This window comes from Sinocyclocheilus anshuiensis, unplaced genomic scaffold (assembly GCF_001515605.1).
Source record: "Sinocyclocheilus anshuiensis isolate Anshui unplaced genomic scaffold, SAMN03320099.WGS_v1.1 scaffold402, whole genome shotgun sequence".
Taxonomy (NCBI): domain Eukaryota; kingdom Metazoa; phylum Chordata; class Actinopteri; order Cypriniformes; family Cyprinidae; genus Sinocyclocheilus; species Sinocyclocheilus anshuiensis.
This window is the reverse complement of record NW_015542375.1, coordinates 778666-786732: the sequence shown is the minus strand read 5'-3', so window position 1 is coordinate 786732 and position 8067 is coordinate 778666. Positions and strand designations below refer to the sequence as shown.

At 36.1% G+C, this 8067-nt stretch overlaps 1 protein-coding gene across 4 annotated transcripts in view; it reads right to left on the bottom strand.

Annotated features, from left to right (window-relative positions):
* Positions 1–8067, bottom strand: part of LOC107692258 (protein FAM131A-like) — a 40605-nt gene that overhangs the window by 12640 nt on the left and 19898 nt on the right. The gene's annotated exons all lie outside the window — the stretch shown is intronic.

Below are 8067 nucleotides of genomic sequence, written 5' to 3'. Positions count from 1 at the left end.
TCAAAACAATGTGCACAAAACTCTCAAATGTTTTCACAATAGTTAATACAACCAACCAATACTTTCAAATATCTGGGGGGAAAAAAGGTTTTTACACAAATCATAAACATTTATGTACCATTTGTCCAAACACAACAAACAAAACTCTGTTATTTGTCATTCTATCAAATAAACATGGTATATTTTCGATTGGCCCTAAACTGAAACTACTCGGCTAATTATACACAACACATTAAATGCAGTTTTCCTAATCGTTTACACATTTTTCACAATTGCTTTAGAATAATAATAAAAGGGAAAGTATACAAAGAGCAAGAACGAATATGCAAAATAATAATACATTAAATTAAAAAGACGTGTGTGTGTCTATATATGTGTGTGTGTGTGTGTGTGTGTATATGTGTGTGTGTGTGTGTATATGTGTGTGTGTGTGTGTATATGTGTGTGTGTGTGTGTATATGTGTGTGTGTGTGTGTATATGTGTGTGTGTGTGTGTATATGTGTGTGTGTGTGTGTATATGTGTGTGTGTGTGTGTATATGTGTGTGTGTGTGTGTATATGTGTGTATATGTGTGTGTGTGTGTGTGTGTGTGTGTATATGTGTGTGTGTGTGTGTGTGTGTCCACAGCAGTGATGTAAAAGACTGATCTGTAGTTATCAGAAAAGTTTGTTTGCAGTTCTTGCTGCTAAAAGGTGGCACAAACAGATTTTAAGTTTAAAGGGGCAATTCATTTTTTTCTTATGGGTGATAGCAGGTGTTGGATAACAATTTATGTCTTTTAGATATACACAATATATAAAACAAAACTCCCTGTTGAAGAATTGCAATGAACATGTATTTTCATTAGCATATGTGCGCATCTACAGCTGAATGTGTTTTATAATCAATAGAGAACACATCTATAGATTTGATGTTAATATTTACTTTTAATAAATGCATTAGTAGAAAAAATGTCAGTTGAACTGTTTGGTTAAGATAAGTTTGTGTTTGGATGGCTGTGCTAATTGTTTTGAGAGCAAGTACATTGCATTGGAGAAAAGGGTCAAATCGACTGAGAAAAACTGTAAAACCCTGTCTTCATCTGTCATTGGTCAGTCAAACAGACAGTCCCGCCCCCCAAAAAAATCACATCATTGGTTGAGTCAGAGATTGACATGACAGGCTTCTCAAACAAACAAATCAATGTTTTGAATATAGTTTGAGTCTCTCTCTCCATCTTTGCTTGCGTTTATTCATAGATTCATCCTTCAATTCATCTTTTACCCTTTGCTGAGGGCTTGGTCAGCAAACACACTCACACACAGCGAGTTTTGGCAAATTTCCTAGAGTTCGATTTTATCCACAGAGTCACCGAGGGTGTGTTTCTGCAGGACGGACCCCACACACACACACACACACACACACACACACACACACACACACACACACGTGTGTATATTATATTTTATAAGTAAATATAAAGTATATACTACAGCCAGGCATATTATGTTTAATATACTTACTGGGAAATATACTATTACATACTACAGAATATAGTATGCATTGATATACTTCTAATTGGGTACTTGTGTGCCATGACCCTGTCTTTTCTTTTCTTTTCTTTTATTTTCTTTTCTCATTCTAGGCATTTTAAATTTAGTCCATAATAGATGGATGAATATTACATTTGTAAAAAAAAATCTAGATGTGCAAAAATAATGACTGTTTTCATTGACAAAGTATCAAACTTATATTCATCTTCCATTGTTTATTCAAACTCACACCGTTGGTTGAGCCAATGTTGTGTCGCACTTGGTCAGGCAGCCCAAACAAACAGATTGCAAAAATCACAGATAGATAGGCCTAATGTGTTTTACACATTGTTACACATAAAGGGCCGCAAATATTACTGTTTTGCATTTTAGTGTAGTCTACACACAACTTTTAATTCCCTCTCTATTAGCTAGCCTTTTTTTTTTACGAGTTTCTGATCGAGGTACTGGTAATGGTTTCATTTAGATCAAGACGACTATTACTACTGATAGCAAACTCATATCAATGTGCTGTTGGTATTTAGCACCATCTAGTGTATTAAGAGACAAATTACAACTGAAGTTTTTGCGGACGTAGATGGTCTATTATCATCATTAAACATAGCCTGTTCCTTCTTATTTACGCAACTCTCATGAAAATATCAACTATTATTTCCATCGTCTAGCATGGATCATTGCCATTACTATCTTTCCACGTCCCTGAGATACAATTTACCTTTACATAATTCCTTTTATGTAAATCTAAATGATATAGCCATAATATGGTAATGAAATACATTTAAATCCCATTTCTCATTTCCTCTAAATCCCTCTCTTTGCTATTCGCAGTGAGATTTATTTACTGAATAATGCAAAGAGGATTTGATTACACATTGCAGGGTTGTGTAAGATTCCATATTGTGAATAATAATTGATGACTGCTTGTTACACTGCATTATACTAGAAGAGGCCACCTAGTGGCTCTGGTGATCAGGCTGGATTACAGAAACATCTCAACCCAGAACCCTCTCTGTTTGGTAATGATGGTAATAAGGAAATATAACTTTTTCAATTGTAAAGTCAGATAGGTTCTGTAAGTTAAATTAGGAAGACAGCTCCTGGAGACACTTTTATTTGTTTTAACAGAGAAGAAAATATTTAGAGTAATCATAAATATTAAGTTCAATTTGTGTGATACTACATTTAATTAATTTGGAAAGAGGTTTTGGTTACATGTACAGTTGGTTCTTTTTTCTTTTTTTTTTTTGAACTCACCACTCTGTCATACACTGCATGTTTACCACCACCCTAAACTAAATGTGATGGCCACTTTCTGGCCACGAGCGATAGATTCCTCCTTCAATTCATCTTTTACCCTTTGCTGAGGGCTTGGTCAGCAAACACACTCACACACAGCGAGTTTTGGCAAATTTCCTAGAGTTCGATTTTATCCACAGAGTCACCGAGGGTGTGTTTCTGCAGGACGGACCCCACACACACACACACACACACACACACACACACACACACACACAGAGACACACACACAGAGACACACCTCAACAATCCTCACACACACACAAAATGACATGAATACTTAGTCACTGTATGAAAAGGACAATCCTGCGACATTGACACACACACAGAGAGACAGAGAGAGAGAGACAGACAGAGAGAGAGAGAGAGACAGAGACAGAGACGCCTTCAAACCAACTTTTTAAAACACTAAAAAGACCTCCTAACCTCCTACATTGAATAAATAAATGATCCACAGTTTCTTCTATTCCACAAAAAGGACAATTTTTCCCAACTGCTGAATTCAGGTGTGCCACGTGTCTGTTTGTAGCTATAATACCATGAATTAGTCTCCACTGTAAATCTGCTGTACGTTTCTCTATAGGAGATTTGTACAGAGATCTCCAGCATCCACCAAAGTCTGGCCCAAACAATTCTGACCACCTCCACGTCCTGACTTTTTCCAGAACATGCCAATGAGACATTTTGACACATACTGAATATAATGCTTTTTTGCTAATGTCCTGAAACTTCCCCAATTCAGGTGTCTTAAAAGTCAAAATCATGCCCGCTTTCTTCCTTAAACTCCTCCTGTGCCGCTGCAGACACAGAAATCAATGGAAACGTACAGTTTTTCTCCTTCTCTTGCACTTGTTGAAGTCCTAACGCTTCTCTGCAGACTCCTGGTAAAGCTGCATGCACTTCCTTCAGCACCTGAGACAGGACGCGCCTAGAATTTATTCCAGTGTCCTTCTGTAACGATTCCTCAGTTTTCCACCCGTTGGCATCTCGAAGATTCTTAACTTTGGTACATCCAGCTCTAATCAGACAGTTTCTCAAACTTCCTGAAGACAAACATTTGGTCTGAATAAATGAATTGTGAAAAAGGTTCCTCCATAATCCATTCTTGTAACTGTTCAGATCCTCTGCTTACAGAAAAAGTTATATTCCATGCTTGTAGCATGGAGCGATAGAAAGAAGTCAGATTGCTCAAGTCCATGCTCGACTTATAGAGAGTTGTTGAACTGCTTCAGAGAGTTCATTAAACGGAATCATATTTTCAAGCTCTTCTTTGTCCATATCCTTCAGCTTAGGTAACCCTTGCAACAGTTGATCCATGCTTCCAGAAACACAGTCAGTAGGTCCAAATAAATCAGTGTAAAAGTCCATAGCCATTTTTCTAATTTCCAATGGATTTGAAGTCAATGTCCCATTCTCACGACGCAAACAATGCAATACTTTCTCTTGTGCAACTTTTCGTTCTAAATTAAAAAAATAAGAAGTAGGAGCATCAGTTTCTTTAATAGACATTATACTTGCTCTAATCAGAGCGCCCTTTACTGTTTCCTCCAAAAAAAACCTTCAAATCCATTTTCTTATTCTTTAATTCAATCAGATACATCCGAATAATCAGACTGAACACTTTCATCATCGTCATCATCCTCATTACCCACTTCCTTATCAGACCCCAACACTGTCTTTGGTAAAGGAAAATCACCACCACTTACAGCCTTCGATTCTACTACTTTTTTACTTTCAATTTCCATCTGGCCTACTACTGTTATCTCATCCACTGCTTCAATTTGCTGTAGAACCTGATTACTAAGAACTCCTCCATCAGTTACAACAGACTTACCAATTACATTCTCAACATTTTCCTGACATTGAACATTGCCAGAACTATTTCCATTCTGATTTTCACTATTGGACATTTCCCCATCAGTAAACTGTCCTTCTTGTTGGGAATTCCCTCCATTCTCAATATTTAGCGACTTAGCTTCCCTACTAATAGTTCCTTCCAACACTGTATTATTTGTTCTCTCAACCGAAACACTACTCGGGCCAGCCTCACTGTCTACTTCGCTTCTAAAAAGGCACGACAATTTTACGTGCCCAATTGAGCCGCATTCAAAACATCTAATTTCTACAGCGCTAGCATACACCATATACGACTTACCATCAAAAACGCATCTAAATGAAACATTTAAATTCGGTGAATTCAGAAACATATACACCTGTCGTCTAAACGACAACACATGTTTCAAAGCCACATTCTTGCATCCAAGCGGGACCATTTTAATTCCACTTGCAAACTTCCCAAAACGTGAAAGTTCCCTTTCTATATCCACATCGGGAATGAACGGCGGAACATTAGAAATCGTTACCCTTGTTGTTGGAGAAACCAAGGGTTGTACTGGAATAAAATTCCCACTTACCGTAATTCCACTTTCAACCAAACGATTAACGAGTAGTTCGTCTTTCAGGAAAACCACAACGGCCTTATTCATCAGAGATGCCGACACAATATTTCCATGTCCCACTCGTTCTCCTACATCCACTAGTACATCCTCAACCGCAACTCCCGCATCAGTAACACATCTAACCCCATGTCTGAGTGACAGGGTTGACGCCTCCACTCTCAGGTGAGACGCCATCTCTCCCAAACACGAGGCCGCCAGGCACCAAACTTACAATGAGCTGAGAGTTAGTTACAAACTAATTACAAAGTATGTTTTAGGTGCAATTTAAAGAAAAATTAATTAAAGTAAAATAAAAAATAAAAAATTTTAAATTCTCACCACCACCGGACTCACCCTCCCCTACACTAACTCCCCACTTCCCAGCATGCACCAAGAGAGCGAGAGAGAGAGAGAATGAATTCCTCTCCGGTTCGGCCCATAAATCGTCATGTCGTTGCAGGAAAAACGCTTCGTCACACCAAGAGCAACAGAAAGTAACCTTCAGAAGACAGATGGGCCTCTTGGGAAAGGTCAGAGGTACGGATGGAAATCGTTTAAACAATTGTTAAGGAAGCGGAATCGTTAAGCAAATATAAACCGATAACTCATGAGCTCGATCATTAGTCTGCTTACTCATTAAAGGAACAGGCTCTCAAGAGTTATTTCTCCATCAATCAGACTGGGTTGTGTGGTTCGTTAACGAGGTCAATGCAACATGATTATTTATGGTTTCATTATTTTTCTTTCATCAATAACGTTTATACATTTGAAAGATGTCTTTATCCAAGGCAACTTTAAGAAATTAATTTGATCCGTTTTTGATCCGTTTATTGTATCAAAAGATACAAAACTGCAAATGAAACAAAATAAAATACACAATAAAAAAATACAAAAATTAATAAAAAAGGCATGGATGGGAATAACTCATGAGCTCGATTTGCTGGTTACTTAAAAAGAAAAAAAAAATCAATAAAATAAAACCAACCAACAATTAAAAAACAAAAACTGCAAAACAAAAAATAAGATATTTATTTATTTTTTTTAAGCATACAGTAGATGGGAATAACTCATGAGCTTGACTTGCTGGTCAATTACTTCAAAATAAAATAAAATAAATAAAATACAATAAAAAAGCAAAATAAATTAATCTCAATACAGGTGCAAAACTGCAATACAAAACAAAATAAAATATACATTTGTTGTCCCAATTGTATCCCACACTTAGTTTTTCAGTTAATCACATGCATCCTGTATTTAAAGTGCGCTTCTCTTTTTGGATTTTTCAGTGTGAACACACTTCTCACTATTTCTATTTAAAAAAAAAAAAGAAAAGCGGAATAGTGTGCAAGTACGTAAATTGGGACGCACTGAGAAGAAAGGAAGTAAAACAGTATTTACAGGTTTTCAAACAGCCGTTCAGATTTTTGCATTTAATATGGTTTATCAAACAACACCAAATACTTAAGTACTTTATAATTATTTTCAAACCTTTATTAACACGTACATATTTTTACATATTTTATACATATTATAATTTTCATTTGGACTAAAACATGACCGATAAAGTATCTAAAAATGCTCTGATCGTTTATTACTGTTTATAGTTGTGTTTTTACAGTTTAAGCTGTTTGAAACATCCGTTTACTTTGAAAAGGCAAGTCACTACAGTCAAAACCATTGTTTTTTTTTTTAGTGCACAGGTAAATTTTGAGATTTTGGGCTGTGTGGCTTTTCATAACATGCGGTTTCTGACTAGTAGAAGCAAATCATCAAAAATACGCATTTAAGGGTTTATTTTATTACACTTCATCTATTTGCGTCTGTCGATTTCAATTACAATCCATATCTTTTAAGTTTTGGAGTATGTAAGTGCTGCTGCTAGAGTTTTATTCCAATCTATATCCTGAAGGGTTTCACTGAGGGATTTGTTCATATACCATTTACATGGTTTTATTTTTACACTTTATCTATTTTTTCATTTGTAGATATCTTTAAAGGCCATTTTCTCAAAATGAGTTTTTTCTCCAATGCAACAGCACTTAGATACACTATACTTAGCAGTTGTATTCCTCTCTATATTCTGAAGGTCCTTACTGAGGGGTTTGTTCATAGATCATTCATTCTGGTTTTATTTTTACACTTTCTCTATTTGCATCTGTAGATTTCAATTACAATACATATATTTAAAGAGTTTTTTCTCCACTTCAGCAGCACTTACATACACCAAATTTTAGAGTTTTATTCCTCGCTATATTCTGAAGGTTTTTACTGAAGGGTTTGTTTATATATCTTTCACACTCGTTTATAGAACATTTTACTCCTAAAACATGGTGAAAATTTGTTTTTTTTTCTGTCTGAATGCAAGCATTGCATCGCGTCAAAAGCAAATACAGGTGCATCTCAATAAATTAGAATGTCGTGGATTGAGATAGTGAATTGGTGGGTTTTTGTTAAATGTGAGCCAAGATCATCACAATTAAAAGAACCAAAGACTTAAACTACTTCAGTCTTTCAGTCTTTTCCACGACATTCTAATTTATTGAGATGCACCTGTAGAAATTACATGCCGCTATCTTGTCTACACTGTAAAAAACATAGGCTAAGTAAAGAAAGTGACAATATTTACATGTGTCAAACATTGAATCACTTGGAAAAACAAACATATATACTGATAACCAGCATTACAAGTCCATTCTGATTAGCTCCTGTATTTGCATGCATGTGTCTGTGAGCATGCATGTGTGTGTGTGTGTGTGTGTGTGTGTGTGTGTGTGTGTGTGTGTGTGTGTGAGTGCGTGTG